This window comes from Cupressus sempervirens, chromosome 1 (assembly GCF_028749045.1).
Source record: "Cupressus sempervirens isolate cs-2001-9-10 chromosome 1, ASM2874904v1, whole genome shotgun sequence".
Lineage (NCBI taxonomy): Eukaryota > Viridiplantae > Streptophyta > Pinopsida > Cupressales > Cupressaceae > Cupressus > Cupressus sempervirens.
The window spans coordinates 650690071-650716931 of record NC_143118.1 but is presented as its reverse complement, the minus strand read 5'-3'; the positions used below and the strand labels follow the sequence as shown (position 1 = coordinate 650716931).

The following is a 26861-nucleotide window of genomic DNA, read 5'->3' as shown; positions in this document are numbered from 1 at the left end:
ACAAAAGATCAAATTGCTATCACTCATTTCTTTTAAAGTACTTATTAGCTTCGAGCTTGGTTATGAGAATCCACAAAAAAAATCATTGTCTTGTTTAGAACAATTGATTCTTAGGTAGAAGAACCAAGATATTGAATGAAATGACAGAAATATTTTTTGATATAAACAAAGATGTTCACATAACAAGGTTGTGTCATGATATAATCAAATAAATTTGTCTTTTTCCTTACAATCTTCTCTTTGTCAATGTCTTTTCTTTTTTAAATATATTATGTTTTATGAATCCTATTTATTGTTAGGGTTTGAAATTTAAATGAAGTTAAGGTACTAAATTAACTTCATACACTAACCTTGAGAGGAAGGTTGTGAAAAAAAGATCTTTGTAATAAATAAAAAAACTTAATTGAAAAAAACTTGAATAGTATGCATAGAATAAGAACGCGATTTACATGGGGAAAGCCCTTTTGAGAGGAAAAAACTCTATTCTCTAGAAGTTTCACAATATATTATTGAAAAATCAACAACATAATATAGTGTTCTTGCAAATGAGCTTTCCACAAGAGTATCATCATCCACATTTTTAAAGGTAACACACACAACCTCCATCACACGTTATTAATATATTTGAGATACAATACATGCAATTAGCAAACAATATTACAAAAACGTGAGTTGAAACCAACCATAGAAGTGGTGCCCAACTTTTCTCCAACACACGATGTATGATTTGTCAAGGCACACCCCAACATTGTAACTCCCTTTTAAACCTCATTTACGTGTCTAACACTTTTTTATGTTTTCCATTCTAAGGCACACTACATTCAAAGATCATAACTTTTGATCTGAGTGTTCGATTGATCATTTGTTTTCCACACCAAAAAGATTTTCTGAAATTCTCTATTAAGCTTTAATTTATTACACTAATTATCACCACTTTTGGGTCCATCGATAACCTCCAAAGCCTTCAAATTTGACTTTGAAATTGAAACTTTAAAAAATGAGAACTTTAATGTATTCAAATCTAGATGTGATTTTGCAAAATAATTTACCAGCATGCTTATTTAGCCAATTCATAACTTTGGGGAAAATTTTGGATCAATCTATGTTGAAGTATAAAATTACTATATATAGTACTTTATGTAAATACAAGGTGAGACATCATTTTCCCAATATTGTATTTTTTAGAGTAAAATTGATTTGTTTTATAAAATTTGTACATTGTTTAAGGAAGATATTTTATTTTTTTATCACAAAGGTGACATAAGGCCAAATAAACCATAATGAGCAAAATGAAATCACAAAGAAAATGGACAACCAAAGGCAAAATCGTGAGTGAGAGGTTTGACCACATCTAAGTGAGTGTCATTGTACATTCCTATATGTTGGGATCAACCTTCTAGGGAGCTAGACCATCCTACAACACAAAATGTCCTTGCCCGAGTACTCCAACGGGGATATGCATAGCGTACCATAGTGCATTTTTGTAATAATGGGATCAACCTTCTAAGGAGCCAGACCATCCTATATCATAGAATGTCCCTACCTGAGTACTCCAACACACAATATCCAATTATCTTGATTAATGTGAATTCCCAAACCCCCATAATCCATTAATTTTATTAATGTTTCCACTTTATTACAAAAACTCACATGTAGAGCCAACCTACACATGACCGAAGTCTATAACACACAGGATGCTCTAGCAACCACTTCCAGGCCCTAGCACCTATGGTGATCCACTCACCTAGGGAATCAACCCTAGTTACAAATCCAAAACCAAAATCATAGAAGAGTCTAGGGAACAACATTCCCAGATACCCATAGTTTAAACAAAACCCTATCTCATCATATAAGCATCACAATACATAAAAATATCATAAGGCACAAAGATTGTAAGCATATATCTTTAAAATCATCAATTTTATACATCACATAACAATTTTACATGTCTCTAGTGTCTTGAACAACAATTGGGAACATGAAAATCTAATGCACTCTAGTAAGACACTCTTGTCACATTCTATATTTGATGGGGATGTAGGACAATCTAGAGCATAAAATTAAGTTCCGATTGTAGAAAGGAACACATAAGGGTCTACAAACTTTTAAGATAAACATTTGTCAAACTAAATTCACATACTTTGGGCTAGCCATAGCTTTATGTTCACCCTCTCTTTTACTTCTAATCCCAAGAGTGTGTTTAGTTGCACCAAGAGCCTTCATTTCAAATTTAGCAACAATCTAAGAATTTAATTTTGAAATAATACCTTTTCCTTTACAATGAATAACATATCATAATAATAATAGAAACAATGATCCTTTTAGATATCTCAAATCCAAAACTCAATGCATATGTATCAAATTTCTGGTATGACATCATTGGACTATGTTTGAGTCTAAACAAAGATTTCTTCAAATTACAGACAAAATTAATTCTACCTTTGACTATGTAGTGTTCTAGTTGTGTCATAAATATGTTGGACTTACAAGTCTCATTGGCATGAAGTTTGTATTGGTAAGGCTAACACTTAGCTCACCATTGTAAAAGATGAAGATGTTGCAAGGTAGTATACCCAACGATAGAAGAGTGCACTGGTATACATGTGTGTGGTAACACTGAGCAAGCTATGATAGGCAACATGTTAAGCATACATTAAATCAAGGGTCACTAGTGATGTGACAAGACACAAGGATAGTTAGAAATGATGTGACCACCATTCAAGTCGTAGCAATAGAAGGACGCAAGGACATAGGCTACATATAGACTCATAGGCGGACTAGTAGGGCTACAAGTCTAGACTCCTACTAGTAGGTGTCATGGGTTTTCTGTAAACAACTTGAGTATGCATTTAAAATTTAAAATTGAGCGGGATTTTATTTTGGGTAGCTACACCTAGACATTGTAGAGTGTATAAGGACACTTAGACTTCACTATTGAAGGGGGTTGTTCAAGTTGTTGTCTGAATGCTAAGAGTGCAAGCTAGTGAAGAACATAGTTGCAAAGAAGATAGTAAAACATCATATAGGTTGTTCTGAATAAGGAGGCAAAAGTGAGACTAAAGAGCTCACGAGGAAAGTAGAGAAAGGTAGAAGATAATTGCATCTTCAAGCATACACAAAAGAGATCTACAAGGATAGACTGTGTTATTCATAAATCATTTACTTAAGACTACTTTTTTACCATTACATCTAGTTGTAAGCTCTTGATAGGATAAGCTTCAGTAGCAAGCTTTCATAAACCATCTTACAAGGTGTCTCTTAGAAAGATTTGTGAATCCTCTATCTAGGTAGCTTTTATAAGCTTTTGTAGTCCTAATTGATTATAAACATTCCTAACATAGTGTGTTCCTAGAAGGAACGCTTGTAGCCTTTAACAAGGTAATCCTTTACATGCATTATAAGGGCTAGTGAGTATATTACTCCCACTGTGGTTTCATCCTCTCATCGATTCATATCCTATTCACCTTGCTTGCTAAACCTTCATGGATATATATGAATCCTCTATTTGTATAGATGTCCACTTTCTTGTATGTATGTTAAAATGTATAAGATAAGATGTATGATGTCTTCAATTATGTAATAGATCAACCCTTGTCATGAAACATAGAAAAATGAATTATATCTATAGAAAGAAATGCTTCAATGCTTGATAGATGAAATGAATGTTTGTTTGAAATCCTTGAATACACAATGTCTTCATAGCTTGAGAGCATGTGACTGCTAATGGATTTATTATGGATTGCAAAATGAAAGGAGAAAACTTCATTTTATAGTTATTTTGGGTTTGATTTTTTGGAAGCCAACTCCACAAGGTGGGGAAAGTAAAAAGAAGTATTGTATTAGGTCCACATCCCGTGAAATAGTCCTTCTAGAGTATAGGTCGCCCCTAGGAAACCCATATTCACAGGGCACCAATGTCAAGGTTCTCATGTGGGGACCAATAAATTTTGGGAGATTCAAAAAGATGCATAATGAAATTGATTGAGAAGGCCTCTGAACCTTGAAATTGCTAAGATGGGGCCTAGGAGAAGAGTGTTTCTTGTGATTATAGGGACAAATAGGGGTGGATGTATAATGATTAGGTCCTTCCTTGACTTTTGCACAAGTTAGAGAGGGAAAATAAAATGAATATGTTTTAATTTAAATCCTACATCGACTTTTACAACAATGAGGGAGGGAAATTGAATCAGGAGAAATAGATGAACTATGCATAGGAATTATAGCCAACATAGAGTTTTGAGTAAGATTAAAAGAAATAAATGATCTTTATTTAAATGATTTATGCAATTGAATGGAATGCAAGATCTCAATGAGAAAGGCCACACTAAGGAGGGCTAAAAGGTTTTAATGAAGACTTACTTTTTAAACAATACACGAGGCCATAACTTTCAAACCAAATGTTCGATTCGTGAACTATTTGAAGCACTAAAAAGATAATGATCTTCTCTATAACCTTCAAATTTGATATACTAATTAGCCACTTTTTGACAAATTTTAAGAGTTTATAAATCCTTCAAAATTAAATTCAAAACATTTTTATCAATGATTTCCAAAAACATAAACTTTAATATCTCCAAAACTAGACATGATCTTGCAACACAAATTTATTGGTATGCTCCCAATTAAACCTTTTGAAAAAGAATAGGTAAAATTCATCCTCAAATGAGCCGCTAGAGGGGACCTAGGAAGAGGAGGACTAGGATGTATCATTCACTCAGATAAAGGATTATGGTTAGCTAAGAGAGCTAGATCTGTAAGACTCACTTCAAACAATAATGCAAACTCAAAGCTCTGATTGAAGAACTACAACTTAGCTTAGAATTAGGAATCCCAAAATTAATCATAGAAGGGGATTCTCAAATTACTCTAAATGCTCTCAGGAAGAAGAAGACACCCAATTGGAAATTAAACTCATTACTGGAAAAGACATTACCCTTAATTGATAAACTTGAAGGCATAAAGATCCAACATATTTATCATGAAGGAAACTGCGAGGTAGATAAGCTAGCCAATCTAGGAGTTGAGGGCATAAATATTAATGAAAAACAACCAACAACATAAAAAAATTCTATAAATACCCCAAATTGTTTCAAATATAAAATGCATCTTCCACCTTTAGATAATCAAGAATGTTTGTGCACCTATTTCTCACTGAGGAATTGAATGCCAGGTCATCATTGAAATTAAAACCCTCAAATTATCGATCCTATTAAGTAACTTAGCAAAATTTTTAACATCTTAGAAATAACGAAGTGTGTCTCAAACTGAAATCATAGTTAGAGGTAACCTAACTCAGAGACACATTATCCAGTGATGAAACTCAAGTAATTCCTATGAATATAATAGAACTGATTAGATGCATAACTTAATTTAATTTAGCTATTCAATGGACCTTAGAAACATAACACCCACTAATAAAAAGTAGATAAATCTATGAAAATAAAATAACATCTTTTGCATGCTAAGGAATGGAAAGACAATAGCACAATAAAAGGAAAATCTAGGATGAAGACTATTTTTAATAATTTTTGTGCTAACATTACATATGATGTGGTAAATGTCTTATAGTTGTAGCAAGATACAAAAGCTCATGGGAGGAATTCTCACTAAAAAAAAACCTTTCACCACATAAATGATTACAAGAACAACAAAATCTTAAAGCAATCCTACAAAAGGGACTTACAAAGGAAAGAAAAATATATCTATCAATTTCATCGAACAGCTTAAGAATTTGCGTTGAAAATACTCAATTATTTGAACTTTTATAAACTAATGCTTTTCTATATGATATGTAAACTAGGGTATGCTCTTTTATTCTCTATAATAATATAGGACTTTTGTCCTAGGCAAGAATGGAGGTTTTCCTCTCCATTCTTTCCTACCAGTGCCTATTTGAACAAAGACCTTGTAATTTTTTCATTCTTATAACATATACAATCAATAGGGCCTCAGTCTTTTACCAATTTAAAAAATCATCCTCAAATGGAAAAATTAGTAAAATAGAAACTGTGTAAATACAAAGGTTGAAACACAATCTTCTAGCATTTATAAGGTAATAATGTTGAATAGTGCCACATAACACCTAATGCATTGTGTCTTACATATTTTTTCCACCTTTTGATAACTATTTGAAAATAGATTAACTTTTTCTTTTACAACATATTTTCCTTCTAAATCTTGCTACATGAACTATAAAAAAACAAACAAGATTTTGTACCTTTAAACATTCTCTTTTTGGAATTCCAACATATTATTTTCTCTTTTATTTGTTGTTTTATTGAATCTATCTTTGATCAGTTGATGCACAATACAATTTGTAAGAAGAGGGATCTATGAAGTTTATATCTTGTAAAGAAAGATTGAAAATCCTATTACGAAATGAGATTTACTATCATTAGTCCATCTTTTTTCCTCCACTTCAACATAATGTACAAACTTGTAATTAAAAATATTATAACTTGTTTAATTTAAACTTAGTTTAAGGGTACATCAAATTTATGTCTTATATCAATTTTATGCCCTTAAATTTAATGAGATGCTATGTGACACTTGAATAACAACTATATTCATAGTTAGACTTAGCTATATAGAGTTGTGAGGGAACCTCCTAAAAACCCAAACCCCTAGCTACAAACAACAAAGTAATGGTTACTTATTAACTTTGACAATTATAGTCCAAGTGAGCACTCCTATATGCTAGTTATGCAAATATAAATCTTTAATTTTGATACTTTATCTTAAATTAACTAGTTAAACTATAATAATAAAGTTTTTGACTCGTCTACTAATCTATTGCTACTTTTAAATTATAATAAAAACTATTCTAAACTTTGAAATTATAATTTCTTTTAGGGTATCATTACAATGATTTTAATTATTGTTGTAACTATTTCCTCTGTAAAGGGCCTTAGATATTGTGTTTCTTGACATGACCATTTTATCTTATTTGAAATATCATAAAATTCCACTATATATATATATATACACACACACACATACATACATATACATATATACACATATATCTATATATATATACATATATATGTACATACATACATACATACATATATATATATGTACACACACACACACATATATATATATATACATATATATATACATATATACATATATACATATACATATATATATATATATATATATATATATATATATATACATATATATACATACATACATATAGATATATATATATATATACATACATACATACATACATACATATAGATATACATACATACATATGTATGTATGTATGTATGTATATGTATATATATATATATATATATATATATGTATGTATGTATGTATATACATATATATATATGTGTGTGTGTGTGTGTGTGTATGTATGTATGTATATATATGTATGTACATATATATGTATATATATATATATATATATATATATATATATATATATATATATATATATATATATATATATATATATATATATGTATGTATGTATGTATGTATGTACACACACACACACACACACACACATATATATATATGTATGTACATATATATATATATATATATATATATATATGTGTGTGTGTATGTACATATATATATGTACATATATATTGAAATAAATTCTTCAAAATTAACTTCAAAACATTATTTCAATAATTCCCAAAAACATAAACTTCATTGTCTCCAAAACTAGACATGATCTTACGACAAAAACTTACCAGCATGCTTATCTATCCCAATTGAACCTTTTGATAAAGAATAGGGAAAACTTGTCATCAAATGAAAAACTTAGTAAAAATAGTAACTATATGTAACTGCAAAGGTTGAGACACAATTTCTAACATTAATGTTGAATAGTGCCACATAATACCGATACATTATTTCCTAAATAGAGTCTTAATTATTTTTCCACCTTTTGGTAACTATTTGAAAATAGAACCACCTTTTCTTTTAGAGCATATTTTCCTTCTAAATCTTGCATGAACTATATAACACCAAGAATGTTTTTGTACTTTTAAAAGTTTTTGTTTCGAAATTCCAATGCCTTATATTCTCATTTATTTGTTCTTTTATTTCATATATCTTAATCAATTGATGGATAATAAAATTTGTAAGAAGAGGGATCTATGAAGTATTTATTATGTAAAGAAAGACTAAATATCCTATCATGAGATGAGCTTGACTATCATTAATAGTCCATTTTCCCCCCTCCACTTCAAACATAATGCACAAATTTGTAACAAGAGCTATAGTCGAGCCAGAGTTCCTACCTTTTGTCCAAAATGTAAGATATATTTGTTCAATGATCAAAGCATACTGGTCAACAAATATAGTAATTAATTAAATCATAATTAACTATGAAATTCTTTTTTTGCAACTATTATAAATTGACAATAGCATAGCAATTGAATGTAATATTACTAGCAATTGTATGACCATGCATAATATAGCGTTGTTATCCACATTTATGAATTTCTAGAGCATGTGAGAGCTTTCATATTAAGTTCTTACAGTGGGTATGGAACACTTAAAAGATGCTCGTTGGTATGTATTATTATGCAATTCATAGTTCGATCTATTTTTCATGGGATGAGGATGTGTTAGTGATAATTCCTAATTGAAAGTGTGGTGTACATTATCTCAATTCTATCATGATTACTATTTTATATATTGGGGTTATCATTGGTTTTTTGTTATCTCAATTCTGTAGAACTTCAAAGACAGATAGGTCAACCTTTTTATTGGAGTTTCAATTTGAGATATTGGCAAAGAAAGCCAATTTTTCGTAGATGAGTGCTTTGATCTTTATGAGAAATGTGCTTTGTTGTAGAGTTGTGGGAGATGCTGCCAAGTTTCAAATCACTTCTACCCTATAAAAATTGTTGTTGATGTGAAAAGACTTATTAGATGGAAATTAACTAATTTTTCTTTGCAATATGACATAAAACTACAACCTTTCCTAAGTTGTTTCATAGAAAAACAAGAAGCATATATCTGGAATGTGAAGTGCAAAGTGCAGTTTATGGTGCTTGCTATGAAAATCCCTATTGCAGTCATTGATTATTAATCTCCTATCTCAAATGATTATTAAACTGCTGAAAATAAATTCCTAGCTAATACTGAAAAATAACACAACTGCAACTTCACCAATAAAAATACGGAAAGAAATTCAAAACACAAAGAACACAATATTTTCAGACAAATTGTCCTTGGAAAAACCCCTAAGGGAAAACCAGTTCTACAGATGAGGAATTATATTAACTTTAGCAAATCAAGAGATACAAAATTCCTTGCCTCTCACTGGTAGAACTCAGACAACCTCCTAATTTCTCCTAATGATATTCCTCTATTGTTATCCCTAATGCTATCATTGTGCACTTGCTAACACTACAAGAATATTTTCTAACACTACAAACTCATTTGCTAACACTGCAAATGCTTCTCCAAACTTTTTAAAGATTCTTGTTCTCCAAATGCCCCCCCTTGACCCCCTTTTATACTACTTCTGTTGGAAAACCAACGGCTGAGATTGATTCTCAATCGATGATTGAGATTAAAACAACTTAACAACCCTAACCAAGTTGGTTTCTAGTTCTTCCAAAAGTGGTCAATTAATTAACAAATATTTGTTCCTATACTAACCAATTAGTAAGCAAAATAGTTGCTAAATACTAGCTTATGGATGAACAACTGTCCAAAGCTAACTAAAATAACACTCCCTCTTATTGAGGACGTTGTTCTGCATGACACCTAACTTATCTCTGAAAAAGATGAATCTAGCCTTCCCCAATGCCTTTGTCAGAATTTCTACTACCTACTCTGCTATAGGTATATACTGTAGCTAAACAACTCCCCATTGTACACAATCTCTGATGAAGTGATATCTGATGTCTATATGTTTAGACCTATCATGAAATAATTGATTCTTAAACAACTTGATGCAATTCTAATTATCATAGTGTATCACACTAGTCTCAACCTTCTGACCAAATAAGGCTACTAACAACTTTCGAAGCCATATAGCTTCAAATGTCGCCATGCTAGCTGCTATGTATTCTGCTTCTACTGAACTTAGAGCCACAGACTTTTTCTTCTTATAGAACCAAGATACAATTCCTGATCCCAAACTAAAACAACACCTTGAAGTGCTCCTTTTGTCCATTGTACTTCCTGCCCAATCTACGCCAATATAGCTTATCAATCTAATACCTTCACCTCAAACATATCTGATCCCATACTCAACTATACCACACAAGTAACACAATACATGCTTGGTAGTTGTCCAATGCACTATCTTTGGTTCAACCATGAGCTGACTAAGAGAGTTCACTACAAATGCAATATCTGGCCTACTATTGACCAAGTACATAAGCAAACCAATTAAATGTCTATATAAGGTGGGATCTACATCCTTCTCCTTAGATGTATCTACCTTATTCCAATTCATGATCATGGGTGTAAACATGGCTTTGCAATCCTCCATCTCGAATCTCTTCAAGATTTCAATGCAATATTTTCCTTGACCAAGGAAAATCTCTCCCTTTGTCTACCACACCTCCATGCCTAGAAAGTAGTGCATAAGTCCTAAATCCCTCATCTCAAACTCTTCTGCAAGGTTCCTCTTGCAATCCTCTATGAGCCCTAGTGCATCTATAAGAAACAAGTCGTCCACATAAAGAACAAGAATGAGAACTTTACCCCCGACCATCAAGTAGTAGAGGCTAGCATCCGCTTCACTCTTCACAAAGCCCAGTTCCTGCAAGTATGTATCAATGCACTCATACCATGCTCTAGGAGCCTACTTGAGTCCATACAATGCTCTCTTTAATATGCACACGTGGGTCTCCTTGCTGTGTGCTACAAAGCCTTCTAATTTTTCTATGTATACCTCCTCCTTCAACTCACCATTAAGGAACATTGTCTTGACATCCATTTGATGGATTTTCCATCCCATCTGTGCTGCAAATGAGATCATAGCTCATATAGAAGTATACCTATCCACTAGAGCAAATGTATCCTCGTAGTCTATTCCCTCTTGAGAGAACCCCCTAGCCATGAACCTTGCCTTGTATTTCTAGATACTACCATCTGCACAATCAAGCCAATAATGACCAGCGTTACAAATATTGCACCACTCCTCATCATGTGCATAGTTTTTTTGAGGAACAACTACCAATTCTTTAGAATTACTAGGAGTTGCATAATTGTAAGGCTGGTTAGTACTTTGACCATAGTTTCTTTTCTGTCCTTGAGCTTGCCTTTGCTGATTTGATCCAAAAGCTTGATTGAATTGCCTATTTTCCTGATAGGAAGCTTGATTAGGCCCATTGTATTGAGTTTTTTTGTCTTTTCAAATTCGTTATTTCATTTCCATAAGTCTGCAAAGTTTGCATCATATTGTCACTTTTCTCAATTAATTCCAAATTTTGCTCTTTTAGCTCTTTGATAGGCACTATAGCAGCGTGTTCTTCTACTGCAACTTGCACATTAAATGGTGGTAATGTTGGCATAGGTGGAATTATAGCTAACGGTGGTATAAGATCTAGTACAATTTGCTGTATTTCTATAAAATAAGGCATTGGAGGCCTAGGAGGTAGCTTCCCGGCTTGTATTAAGCTATTTTCAGCTCTTACAACAATATCAAATGCATCAGGAAAAGTATATCCTCCCATAGATTGTATCATAACTGAAATATCACTGTTAAAAGCCTTCAAATAAAATAAGAATGCATAATCATTAGAAGGTTTAACAGATGCTGGAATTCTATCCCAAGTTCATTGAAAACAAAAATTAAAATTAGAAATATGCTCATTAGGATGCCTTTTGATGGTAGTCAACTATTCAACCAAGGAAAGATTATCGGACTTATCTTCAAACTTATTGATTAACAAGCTTCCCAATGCATCCCATGAAGCAATTGAATTTACTACTAAACTTCTGAACCAAATTAATGTTTTTCCTCTAAAAGAGGCTGCTAATAATTTTAAGGCCACATCCTCATGTTGAACTTGATGTAATCTGCAAAAGGTAGCTATATCCTTGATATATTCCACTACTGAAACATGATTTTCACTAGTAAAATATGGTACACTTTTCAATGTTGTTGGTAGAATATCATGATGAGTAGCAATTTGTAAAGGGCTGCCACCATTAAAAGCTACAAATGGAAAATTTTAGGCCATTTGATGAACTGGTGGTGCTTGCTGCTATACTATAAATGACAATAAAGGTTGGGTAGGCTGATTTAGCTTCTCCTGATATGTTTTTAGACATTTAATAGTAGTTGTAGTACCACTTGTGGATGCTAAAAAAAACAAATTGATCTTTTGGTAATTCCTCAAAGATGGGTACTTCAAATTCAGAATGATCATGAACACTTAAATCTTCGAGAAAACCAATATCTTCAATAACTATCTCAGATTTCTTAGAATTTGCTGGCTGATTTTCAATTATTGGATATTCAAATGCTGAAAAATCTGATCCAGATGGTGAAACATACCTTCCTCTTGTAACCAATGGTGTTCTTCTCCCTCTTATTGACCTTTTGGGAGTTCTTCTCATTAAGAAAAACACCAAAACTGCAACTATATCTATGATAAACTTTCAAAACAGAGTCACTAGGTGTTAATAAAATACCTTCAAAAAGGTTGAAATATTGCTGTTCACACCAAAACAATAGTAAGATCTTGTGATTCAGAGAATTGTGAAGCAATTCGTGGTCCCACCGGGCATGCCATAAAATTGTTGTCAATCAAGATTGCACCTATATCAAGATGCAAAATCTGGCCATCCTATTGAAACATGGAAACTCTCTCGAGTGGTGGGTTGTCCTAAAATGAGAGATGAATCTTTGGAAGCTAGGTCGGTTCCTAAATAGTGATCACCTAATCTTAAACTATACACGAGATAAGGGGTGAGAAGTGAATGACAAATAATGAATACTAACCCAAATGAGGTGATACACCGATGGTTTTGAATGTAACTTTAATCAAATCAAAACGAATTATGAAAGACACAATTGATTCACAATACTCAGACAAACATGCAATCGCAAAAGTGTTTCTATGCAAGGACTGAGATCTTCTACTTTGAAAGGAAAACCTAGATTTTACCAATTTTCTACAAAAAGAACAATGATCACAAATAAAGACTTGTAATCACACATATCTAGATTCAAATCTGCAATAAGGAATATAACTTAAATGAAGGTGAACACAACATTAAAGTAAAAATTTAACAATATTGCATGAGAATCAATGAGAAGGAACCGCTGAATCTCTATAACCAATGCTGAAAAAACCTTTGCTACAAATTTTCTCTTATAATCAACCCAAAATTTGCAATGCACAAAAATCTGAATCTGAAAGAAGATCCCTCATAATGAGGTGAATGTACAATATATAGAACTCGTAACCCTAATTCAGATTCCAAGATCATGCCTAGGAAAAATAAGTCAAAAATGATAGAAACTATGAAGAAGTCTCTAAAAACTGCCATCAACCACCTACCCAACTGATAGATAACTGGAAAACTGCCTCTAGATCCTCAAAATCATGCATAAAACCCTAACTCAAATCCCTCAGGTAACCCAAAAATATAGCATGTAAAACTCCTCATAATAATGCAAAATATGCATAAAATAGGCTCTCTTCATGAACTGCATGCAAAACTGGCCTTAACTGCTCCATTACTGCATGAGAAATTTGAATTGCCCTTAACCTCCAAAATTAGCTCCTTATGAAAGCATTAACTGAATGTTCTTTTTGGAGTTCAAAAATAGACACTCAACTTCGCCCCATTGCATTTAGGCATTAAAAATTGTTTAAATCACGTTAACTCCCTTTATTTAATTAATAAAATCAAAGGCCTTATACTTATAGCCATTTAATTTTTTAATTTTACAATTTAAAACTTCTTTTTCTTATATTTATTAATATTAATGTGTTTATCGTTATATTTTATCCATTTTAAACACATTAGTATTATTAAATATAAGAAAGGGAATATAAAGTATATTTTTATAAGTTATATATATATATTAAGTGAATAAAACATATTATTCATTTGGTATATGTAAAACTGATAAGAATATCTTTTAATAGTTTCAAAATAAAAATAAAAATTAAGAGTCCCAACTATGGACCCGAAATTTCTATTAAATATAGCAAAGGTCTCCAAAGGCAAAAAGGGGCAAACACTTTCTTTAGTTTTCATTTGCTCATTCACACCAAGAGAGAATGAGGGTTTTCAAACGCTAGCCACAGATTTTGGACCGCTCTTGCGATTTTTGCTTGCTGGACATCTTGGATGTTGGACGCCATATCTTGTGTGAATGTTGTTTTTGTTGTTGAACGCCATTTTTTCTTGGACGATTTCTTTTTATTGGAACTGTGGTCATATTTCTCCATGCGACTTTGGTTTTTGTTGTACATGACTGTTCCTTTCATGGTCGGCTATGTTATGCACGTGTGAGCTCCTTTCATGGCCGTTGTTTGTCGATTTAAGGGCTTCCTTTGTTGCATATGGCCGCGATACTTGCAGATTTCGTGATGCAAGAACTAGTATTTGTTATTTCTCTGGTAGATTTCATTATAAGTTCTCTATGTGAGCCTTTGAAAAACTACTCAGATGTCTGATTTTCCACTCTTCTTTTTGCAAGTATCATTGGGTTGTTGTTAGATGAACGTGACTTCATTTTCCTTGATTTTATAAAGCTAAATCTAAAATTTTCTTGCTTGCTAGGTTTTGGAAAAACTGCAATGTGATTACCATTTTGAGCATTCTTCTTGAGGGTTTCAAGTATAAATGTTATTATTTTCCTTTACTAAATCCTTGTTATCTTGACATGAAGGTTCTCAACATTTGATGAATAATAACAAGAAATTCATCTGGGTTTTGAATATGCTGATGGCTATTATTGTGAGATTGTATTTATGACATTTCAGCATTCCTAGCCAAATCTGAAATAGGTTTTATTTGGAAATAATGCTATTGTTGTAGATGAACTTTCATGGTTTTATCTTTTATCTACTATTGGCATTTTGACTCCATTCTGCTGTAAGATTTATCATTATTTGCATATGGAATATAGCTTTGTTGGACGCCATTATAACTAGATCTGTTTTGTGCTAGTTCTTCCATGAATTAATCTGTTGTATATGAACATCATGAGGATTTTTTCGCTTGTTATATACTACCATATTTATGACTGTAGGTTACTATTGTTCAAATTTTGAGATAACTATGAGGCTTTTCCTTCCTTGCTACTTGGAAATTGATATAATATGAAGCTTTACTTTTTTCAAATTTCTTTATCAGTTGTTTGGAAATTGATATAACTATGAAGATTTTCTTTTTTTAAATTTCTTTATCAACTGTTTGGAAATTGATATAACTATGAAGCTTTTCTTTCCTTGTTGTTTGAAAATTAGCTATTGGTAGAAAATATTTATTGTAGCTATCATACTTCTTCAATCCAGTAAAAATAATCTTCATATCTGATAGTTTGAGAATACTTGGATCCATTTCATTTAATTAGCAAATAGGAAAGTTGTGCACTATAGTTCATAAAAAAAATTCCTCCCAAATTGCTGACTTACTTGTACATAGAGATAGTGTCAACTTTATGGTCCTTTAATAATTCCAAAAATTCAACCTTTCAATTTGTAAAATCTTGTCAACCCATTTTCTCTAGCAATCTTCTACAACTCTTTTACTATCAGGGTCCTTGGATTCACCTGCTGAATATCGAATGAGTCAATTCGTAATGCATTTTCATTCATAAGAGATTCATTCTCTCCAACCTTGATAGTAGTAATACTTGAAGTATCAATCACATGTGAAGCATCAAGTTATCAGAATCTTTGGGCTTTGAATTTCTCTATCTTGCTATAGATTTTGCATAGGATGTTTTGTAAGGTAGCTTACCATTTGAACCTTGTACATAAGATGTATTGTAAGATGGATTACCATTTGAAGATTTTACTTTTGAAACTGCATCTAATTTGCATTTATTATAATACATTCACAACTATCATTTCTTTTATTCCATGCAATGGAAAACTTGCACCTTAATGAGAATACTCATTTCTTTTACTTATTATGTATTGATCAACACACTTGTTATAGACTACTATATTTTAGTAAAATGATGTCTTTGAGTTGCTTATTTTCTTCCTTTTCTTCGACATTTGAACTTGCTGAAGCATATATTGCAACATTTATCATAGTCTGTTGTATTTAGTCTTCTGACTGGTGAAGATCTATTCATTTCTACTTCTTGTAGCTGTAATTACTCTCATGAACTCCTCCATTTAGTCTTTAAACCGTTCCATAAAAGCAACCAAGCCTTGCAATTTTATCATTACATAGTTTGTCTGATCTTGATAATTGTTGTTCTTTATCTCGTACCATGTTCTACCTATATACTTGTAAAGCTCCAATTCCTCTAGCTTGTAAACTAAGAATTTCCTAAGCCCTCTATGACTTGATTGAAAGGTTTCATTCTTGTAACATATGTATGTCCCTTTAACAATCTCCTCAAGTCTTCAATCTCCTACTATGGTTCAACTAGAAGGTCCCGTACTTGTGATTTACGTATGCCCCCTCAACAGTCTCCCCATGTCATTAGTCTTTGCCCCTACATGATTTAGCCAAAAGGTTTCACGTTTGTAATTTATGCATGTCCCTTCGATAGCCTCCTCATTCCTTCAATCTTGGCCTCTACATGATTCAGTCGAAAGGCTTCAAGTGTGTAATTTATGCAAGATCCTTCAACAACTTCAAAATTCATACTTGTATCTGCACATGAAACAAACTCATTAGCATAAATATGTTTTGTTTTCAGATTTCTCTCTTGCCTTCTTGTCTTTTAATATAGTTATCTGAATAACCATGATGTAGGAACAGTAAAGTATAGATGATTGGAAAGATTTTCATTGCTCAGATTATATGAACTGACCCTCCTCTTCTTTTATTTTTGCAAGGCTATTCCCAGACAAAGATGCCGGCTCAACCCTTCAACATTTAGGACAAAAAATCTTCCATTCAGTCAATGGATGTCTTTCCTCTTATCCTCTTTAGTACTTTTCTGTTTATACAATGTGTCTATTCAGATATTATGTTAGGAGCTAAGGATTCTTGTGTGATATCTGAATGCATTTTATTTAAGTACTATGTAAAACTTGAACACTTTGTACCTTATCAAAATAGTTTTGAATATTTCAATAAAAAATGTACTATTTTGGTACTTGTATTTTGAATAAAAGTGATCAATTTTCTTGTTTACTAATTCTTGTACTTTTACCTTCTGCATTCCTTTCATTCTGTAATATCTATTCTCAACAACTAAAACACACTTAGCTTAGTATATAACATAGCAATTTAGGAGGTATGTTAAATTGGTAACATTTTTGGTGACCTCTCAAGATTGTTTGCCTGCTGAATAGTAATAGACCAGCTGCCTTGTAAGTCCATTAGGTACAGAGTCATCTTTAGCATTTAGAAAATTGAACCTTCTCAAAATTTTAGAAATTTACCAAATTGAAAACATTGCTGAAATAAACACACCTCACCATGCCAATCTAAAACTAAAACTGAAAACTGAAAACAAATCTGTTAGTTTCCATAGGATCCCATAGCTATTCGTTTTGATAACTAGGATGGAATTGTATCATATCAAAGAGATAAATATGATTTCTTTTATGATCTCTTTTCTGTGGAAAAATAATTGTATCATGGTTGTGAGGACTAATAGCTACTGGCTATTATGACACCTTGCAAATTTGGCTAAAAATTTATTGAAAAACAACTACAAAACTTCAACTACTAAGCTTGAATTTGTACCTTGCATCATAACAACAACATGGTGTGTTATTTATGATTGTACTAGGGTGGTATACTAGTTGTTTTGGAGTGACCATAGCTCCTATTTTTTAGTATTTTCATGTTTTATATAGTGGTATATCAGTCTAGTATGATGGTGGATAATACATTATATTACTATTGTGCGACAAGATGCTTATTCAAGTCAACTATAATTCAAAATCAGAATTTGTACTTGCTATTTTTTTGAAAATACTCCAAAAGAATTTGTACCAGCAATATGCCTGAATGTTCTCTGAATTCCTTGTAGCTGAATGACTGAAAACTATACCATGTCATCATGAACCTGTTATGAACCCATGGAGTATGTATGATTCAAGGCATCAAAATCCATTCCATGCTTTGTGTGATATGTACCTCATGTATTGATGGTAGATTGATAATAATGTGTTGTAGTTTCCAACTTTATTACTGACAACTAACATGTTGAAACTTGAATCTGAATGTGCTGAAACAACACTTATTGAAATCTGATTTAACTAAATCACAACTCTACTCTACTATGCCAAAGCACTTATTGTAATATGAAAAAATACCTCATAAGCACTGCTTGAGGTGAATCCCATTAACTGAGATTTTTAACTCCTCTCCTTCAAGTGTAGATAGATGAAAAGCATTATGTGGTGTCCTGCCCATTATGATATATGGACCAGCCCACATGGCATCAAATTTCATATGCTTTTCAGGTCTACTTTTTAATTCATCCCATTTTAATACTATGTCTCCTAGCTGGAATTTTTTTGGAGATGCTTTCTTATCAAACATCCTCTTCATTTGAGCTTGATGATGCTCAATTGTTTGTAAAGCACTGCTTCTTTTCTCTTCTAATTTATTGAGTTGAGCCAACCTTACAGTCATAGGCTCTTCATTAATCATATCTAACTGATGCATAAAATCTAATGCCAAAAACTAAATTGAGATAGGTAATCTAGCTTCTTTACCATAAACCAGCATATAAGGAGACATATTAGTTGATCTTTTAGAAGTTATTCTATCAACCCACAGTGCTAATTTAAACTTTTTGTGCTAAGAACACTGATTTCCTTCTAATGTCCTTTTTATAATACGAATCAGATTCTTGTTAGTGGATTTAGCTTGTCCATTACCCTATGGGTAGTAATTTGATGAAGTATTCAGATACACGCCTTTCTTAGCAACCAATTCTACAATCTTGTTTCCTTTGAATGCAAGTGCATTAGTTGAAATAATCGAATTTGGTACACCAAATCTACAAACTAAATCTTCATAGAAATTCAAAATGGCAGTTTCATTTGCATCTTTAAGAGCTACCGCTTCAATCCACTTAGTAAAATAATAAGTAGCTATCAATACCCACTTATGACCTACACTTGATGGTGGGTTAATGATTCCAATAAAGTCTAGACCCCATTTCATAAATGGTTGGTCCACCTGAATAGGCTGTAAAGGCAATGCTACTAACTTTTCTTTACCTACAAAAATTGAGCATTGCTTGCTGTTTATTACCCAAAGATGTGCGTCCTTAAACAAACTTGGCCAATAATAGCCCGCCTTCATCACCTTAAGAGTTGTAGCTCTTGGCAAGAAGTGGCCTCTAGCTGGCCCTTCATGAAATTGATGGAAAATATGCTCAATTTGATCTAGTTTAATACATCTCAACAACACACTTTGCAAATATTTTTTGAATAAAATACCATTCATTAAATAGTAAGGAATAGCTTGCAATCAATAATACCTTCGTTTTGACCATTCCAAACCTTCAAGACAACATTTTGTTTGCAAGAATTTTATCATATCTTCCACCCAATCATTTTGAATATTGTGGACAACAGACTATTCATCATCTAATAGGGTCAAAACAACATTATCATCATGATTTGAATCATTTTATCCATTTCCAACAAGTTGTTCGCATAAACCTTTTCCTCTTACCAACTTGGCTACATTGATTTCAATGTCATATTCCATGGCTTTTGTGATCCAACCTACTCTTTTAGTATTTAGATCTATGTTGAGTAGGAAATCCTTAATAGAAGGGTGAGCAACCATTAGTTTGATCTTATTATTTAAAAGCACGTGCCTGAATTTTTTCAAACTTCTAATAACAGCAAGAACATGCTTCTCAACAAAAGAACAATGCAGTTTGTAATCTTTAAGCCCTTGGCTGAAAAATGCTAATGGCTATTGAAAATCTTCATCATTTTGTTGTACTAACATGGCAGCAATGGAATCAATGTTTCCATAGGCATATAATATGAAATCTTTTGAAAATTTTGGATTTAGCAATGTAGGAGCAACAACTAATGCTTCTTTTATCAGTTCAAAACTATGTTTACCTTCTTTTGTCTAGCTGAAAATCATACCTTTTCTTAGCATAGCTATCAATGGCATTAATAATTCAGTAGTATTTGGAATAAATCTCCTTATAAAGTTAATTCTACCTAAGAAAATTTGGAGTCCCTTTTTATTTACTAGAAGTGGTAGATCGAGAATCACACTTACTCTTTTAGGTTCAATAGTAACACCTTCTTTAGAAATAATGAATCCTAACAATTTTCCTTCATGAATGAAAAATACACTCTTCTTTAGATTCAAAGATATACCATATTCCCTGCATCTCTTGAATGTTACCCTTAAGTGCTGAAAATGATTTGTTGCATTGTTTGAAAAAATAGTAATGTCATCAAGATAAACAAGGACAAACCTGTACATTAAGTTCAAGAAAGCTTTATCCAAATGACATCTTTTGATAAGCCATAGTTCCCCATTTGGTAGTAAATATTGTTTTAAATCTGTCCTCTTCCTTGACCAAAATTTGATTATAACCAAAGAAACCATCCAACAGTGAGAACTGTTCTGAACCTAAAAAAACTTGTAAGATTTGTTCCATTGAAGGAAAAGGATGCCTATCCTTCAATGAAGCTCTATTTAAATCACAGAAATCAACACACAATCTAATTTCTCCATTTTTCTTCCTAACTGGAACCAAATTTGAAACCTAAGAAGTATGCTTGATAGGAAATATAATATTGCTATCAATTAACTTATTTAGCTCTTTGATCATAAGAGGTTCTAATTTGGGGTTTATTGGCCTCTGTTTTTTTCTAACTGGTTTTGCACCAAGTTTCAACTCAATGGTGTGTTGAGAAATATTAGGATCAAACCCCTTCAAATCTGAATAACTCCATGCAATAATATCATGGAATTTATTGCACAAATTAACAAAAGTTTGACGCTCTTCAGGAGTACATACCTTTCCAAGTTTCAACTTTTAATCCTTTGCAACTTCAATCTCTTCATAGTGTTCTTCTTTGATCTGCAAGTTGGACTTATCTTTTTTAAGCTGATCATCAGTATTAAAAATGGATTCTAAAGTTACTAAACTCTTAAGCATCTTATTTGTCCTTAATTGAATAATCTAATCCTCATATTGATCTTGTAGTATCTATTGGTTAGGTTGAGAAAACTCAACTTCTCTTAAAAAAATAACAATATACTAATCAGATTCAAAAACTTGGCAAATTTCAGTGTTATTTGGTCCAACAGGTCTAACAATAACTTTTACATGATTATTTCTTTTATTTTTGCTGATTTTAGAAGGTATATCATATTGTGCACCAATTGTAGCAAGTCTATCAACATGTTTATTCTAATTTTCTAGGTACAGATTGTAAATTAAATGCTTCAAAACCTTCAATTAAATCCCACACAACATGTTTGTAACTTTTCAACAAATCATTTTTAGTAGCATGGATGCCTCTAACTTGGTTAACAATCAATTCAGAATCACAATAAACTTGCAAATAACTAATACCTCGCTTTATGGCCCATTTTAACCCATTCACACACGCTTCATACTCAACAAAATTATTGGTACAACTAAAAGAAAATCTAAAAGAAGCATAATACCTTTCATTTGCTAGTGAAATAAGCATACAACCTCCTCCCACACTTGTTTTGTTGCATGAACCATCAAAAAGTAATTTCCACACTTCATTACCTTGCTGTTCTGAACTTAAATCTGCAATTCTCATGACATTTGACAAAAAATTAGTAGTTTCATGAATGACATAATTTCCCAAACTTGGTTCTTCAACCCGTTCTTCTGAAATTTCAGCATTTTCAGCAGCCCATTCATCTAATAATATATCAGGAACATTGTCTATCTACGTTTTGGACTCATGAACAACATTAATTTCCTCTTGGTCAAATAAAACAACTACTATCTTCAAATATTGTTCAAGGCAATTCTTAGCAATATATTTAGATGGAATTGTCACCTTAGTACCATACCTAGTGTAACAAAGCATGTGAGACCAATCTGTAGATACATAACCTCCTATTTTGATAGTGAAATCACGTGATAAACATATGGAAAAATAAGGAGGTAGGTCAATGATGTATATATCCATAGGAACCGAGAAACTAGGACAAGCATGCAAGGTCAAATCCATGGTCCTTATAACTCCAATTGTCTCAATAGTTATCCCATCTAGCTGAACTACCCCCTTTTCAATTGATTCATATTTAAGGCCTAGCCGATCAAAAATCTTCTTTGGCATAACTCAGCTAGTGGCAGCTAAATCTATCATGCAATTATGAACAAGGTACTTGCCTATTATGACTCTAATGTAAAAAGGTGGTGGTTTAACTATCTTGGATGGTTGTTGTGACTTATTAGTGTTTGTATCCATTAAAACTATAGGATTTTGCTGTGCTAAAGTGTCATCAGATAAGGTAAGTGACTGTAATGCTTTCTATAGCATATCCTTTTGACCTAGGAGTGCTAAAACGTCCCACATGGGAATAGGAACATGAGTCTTCTTCAGATGCTCAACAATATTGAAATGTTGTGTAGTAACCTTAGACTGGTTTTTTGGTACAACAGACTCCTTTTGCTATTGTGATGGTTGTAAACTTACCTTTTGTGCTTGAACTTGTTGTCCTTGCTATCCTTTTGGCACATATTGCATCTTTTGTGCATGTGTTGGTCCTAGTTGAGTATTATCAGCATTAACCTGATGTTGTTTTGCCTTATCAACTTGTTGTTGTACATTTTCAACTTGGGTCTTTGATCTTGTTCCCATTGATATAGGTCTCCAAACTTGGTTTTGATCAAAATTTGCTGCTATAACAACCTCATCTTCACTAAAATTTATTAGAGTAGCATCTGAGTTACCTTGTTGCTACACTTGATCATGATGAACTTCTCCTTGGTTCGTTAATTGTTGTAATTTAAGAACATCTCATTTTCTTACCTCAAGTCATGCGCACAATCAAGCCAATAATGATCAGCATTATAAGTATTGCACCACTCCTCACCATATGCATAGTTGTTTTGAGGAACAACTACCAATTCTTTAGAATTACTAAGAGTTGCATAATTGTAAGGCTGGTTAGTACTTTGACCATAGTTTCTTTCCTGTCCTTGAGCTTGCCTTTGCTGATTTGATCCTGAAGCTTGATTGAATTGCCTATTTTCCTGATAGGAAGCTTGATTAGGCCTATTGTATTGAGCTTGTTGTGTTTTCAAATTCGTTATTTCATTTCCATAAGTCTGCAAAGTTTGCATCATACTGTCACTTTTCTCAATTAAGTCCAAATTTTTCTCTTTTATCTCTCTAATAGGAGCTATAGCAGTGTGTTCTTCTACTGCAACTTGCACATTAAATGCTGGTAATGCTGGCATAGGTGGAATTATAGCTAACGGTGGTATAACAGTTGGTACAATTTGCTGTATTTCTGCAGAATAAGGTATTGGAGGTAGCTTGCCAGCTTGTATTAAGCTATTTTCAGCTCTTACAACAATATCAAATGCATCTGGAAAAGTACATACTCCCATAGATTGTATCATAACGAAAATATCATTGTTAAAAGCTTTCAAATAAAATAAGAATGCATAATCATTAGAAGGTTTAACAGATGCTAGAATTCTGTCCCAAGTTCGCTAAAAACAAAAATTAAAATTAGAAATATGCTCATTAGGATGCCTTTTGATGGTAGTCAACTGTTCAACCAAGGAGAGATTATTAGACTTGTCTTCAAACTTGCTGATTAATAAGCTTCCCAATGCGTCCCATGAAGCAATTGAATTTACCGCTAAACTTGTGAACCAAATTAATGCTTTTCCTCTAAAAGAGGCTGCTAATAATTTTAAGGCCACGTCCTCATGTTGAACTTGATGTAATCTGCAAAGGGTAGCTATATCCTTGATATGTTCTACTGTTGAAACATGATTTTCACCAATAAAATATGGCACACTTTTCAATGCTGCTGGTGGAATATCATGATGAGCAGCAATTTGTAAAGGGCTGCCAACATTAAAAGCTATGAATGGAAAATTTTGGGCCATTTGATGAACTGGTGGTGCTTGTCGCTATACTATAAATGGCAATAAAGGTTAGGTAGGCTGATTTACCTTCTACTGATAAGTTTTCAGACTTTAAATGACAGCTATAGTACCACTTGTGGATGCTGAAAAAACAAATTGATCTTTTGGTAATTCCTCAAAGATGGGTGCTTCAGATTCAAAATGATCACGAACACTTAAATCTTCAAGAAGAAAACCAATATCTTCAATAACTATCTCAAATTCCTCAGAGTTTTTTCGTTGATCTTCAATTATAGGATATTCAAACGCTAAAAAATTTGATCCAGATGGTGAAACAAACCTTCCTCTTGTAACCAATGGTGTTCTTCTTCCTCTTATTAACCTTATGGGCGTTCTTCTCATTAAGAAAAACACCAAAATTGCAATTGTATTTGTGATAAAATTTCAAAATAGAGTCACCAGGTGTTAATAAAATACCTTCAAAAAGGTTGAAATATTGCTGTTCTCACCAAAATAGTAGTAAGATCTTGTGATTCAGAGAACTATGAAGCAGTTAGTGGTCCCACCGGGCATGCCAGAAAACTATTGTCAATCAGGATTGCACCTATAGCAAGATGCAAAATCTAGCCATCTTGTTGAAACATGGAAATTGTCTCAGGTGGTGGGTTCTCCTAAAACAAGAGATGAATCTCCAAAAGCTAGGTTGATTCCTAAATAGTGATCACCTAATTCTAAATTATATGCAAGATATGGGGTGAGAAGTGAATGACAAATAATGATTACTAACCTAAATGAGGTGATACACCAATGGTTTTGAATGTAACTTTAATCAAATCAACATGAATTATGAAAGACACAATTGATTCACAATACTCAGACAAACATGCAATCACAAAAGAGTTTCTATGCAAGGATCAAGATCTTCTACTTTGAAAGGAAAACCTAGGTTTTACCAATTTTTTGCAAAAAGGACAATGATCACAAAGAAAGACCTATAATCACATGTATCTAGATTCAAATTTTCAATAAGGAATATAACTTAAATGAAGGTGAACACAACATTAAAGTAAAAATTTCACAATATTACATGAGAATCAATGAGAAGGAACCACTGAATCTCTATAAGCAATGCTAAAAAAACCTTTGCTACAAATTTTCTCTTACAATCAACTCAAAATTTGCAATGCACAAAAATCTAAATCCGAAAGAAGATCCTTAATAATGAGGTGAATGTACAATATATAGAATTCATAACCCTAATTTGGACTCCAAGATCATGCTTAGGAAAAATAAGTAAAAAATGATAGAAATTATGAAGAAGTCTTTGAAAACTACCATCAACCACCTACCCAACTGATAGATAACTGGAAAACTATTTCTAGCTCCTCAAAATCATGCATAAAACCCTAACTTAGATCCCTCAAGTAACCTAGAAAAATAGCATGTAAAACTGGCCTTAACTGCTCCATCACTGCATGAGAAATTTGAACTGCCCTTAACCTCCAAAAATAGCTCCTTATGAAAGCGTTAACTGAATGTTCCTTTTGGAGTTCAAAAATAGACACTCAACTTCCCCCCTTGCATTTAGGCATTAAAAATTGTTTAAATCACGTTAACTCCCTTTATTTAATTTATAAAATCAAAGGCTTTATACTTATAGCCATTTAATTTATTAATTTTACAATTAAAAACTTCTTTTTCTTATATTTATTAATATTAATGTGTTTATCGTTATATTTTATCCATTTTAAACACATTAGTATTATTAAATATAAGAAAGGGAATATAAAGTATATTTTTATAAGTTATATATATATATATATATATATATATATATATATATATATATATATATATATATATATATATATATATATATATATATATATATATATATATATATAAGTGAATAAAACATATTATTCATTTAGTATATGTAACACTGATAAGAATATCTTTTAATAGTTTCAAAAAATAAAATAAAAATCAAGAGTCCCAACTATGGACCCGAAATTTTTATTAAATATAGCAAAGGTCTCCAAAGGCAAAAAGGGGCAAACACTTTCTTTAGTTTTCATTTTCTCATTCACACCAAGAGAGAATGATGGTTTTCAAACCCTAGCTGTGGATTTTGGACTGCTCCTATGATTTTTGCCTGCTAGACGTCTTGGTTGTTGGATGCCATATCTTGTGTGAATATCATTTTTGCTGTTGAATGCCATTTTTTCTTGGACACTTTCTTTTTACTGGTACTTTGGTTGTATTTCTCCATGCAATTTTGCTTGCTTATGTACATGACTACTCCTTTCATGGTTGGGTATGTTATGCATGAGTGAGCTCCTTTCATGGTCGTTGTTTGTTGATTTAAGGGCTTCTTTTGTTGCATATGGCTGCCATACTTGCAGATTTCGTGATGCAAGAACTGGTATATGTTATTTCTCTGGCGGATTTCATGATAAATTCTCTATGTGAGCCTTTAAAAAATTGCTTGGATGTCTAATTTTCCACTCTTCTTTTTGTGGGTTTCATTGGGCTACTCTTAGATGAATGTGACTTCATTTTCCTTGGTTTTACAAAGGTAAATATGAAGTTTTCTTGCTTGCTAGGTTTTGAAAAAACTGCAATGTGATTACCATTCTCAGCATTCTTCTTGAGGGTTTCG

At 32.3% G+C, this 26861-nt stretch overlaps 1 long non-coding RNA gene across 1 annotated transcript; it reads left to right on the top strand.

Moving 5' to 3' along the window:
- Positions 1 to 14204: 14204 nt before the first annotated feature.
- Positions 14205 to 17292, top strand: LOC149579580 (uncharacterized). Its single transcript, XR_016359066.1, has 2 exons — positions 14205 to 14567; positions 16992 to 17292. It is a non-coding gene; the product is annotated as an uncharacterized LOC149579580 (long non-coding RNA).
- The last annotated feature ends 9569 nt before the right edge of the window (positions 17293 to 26861 follow it).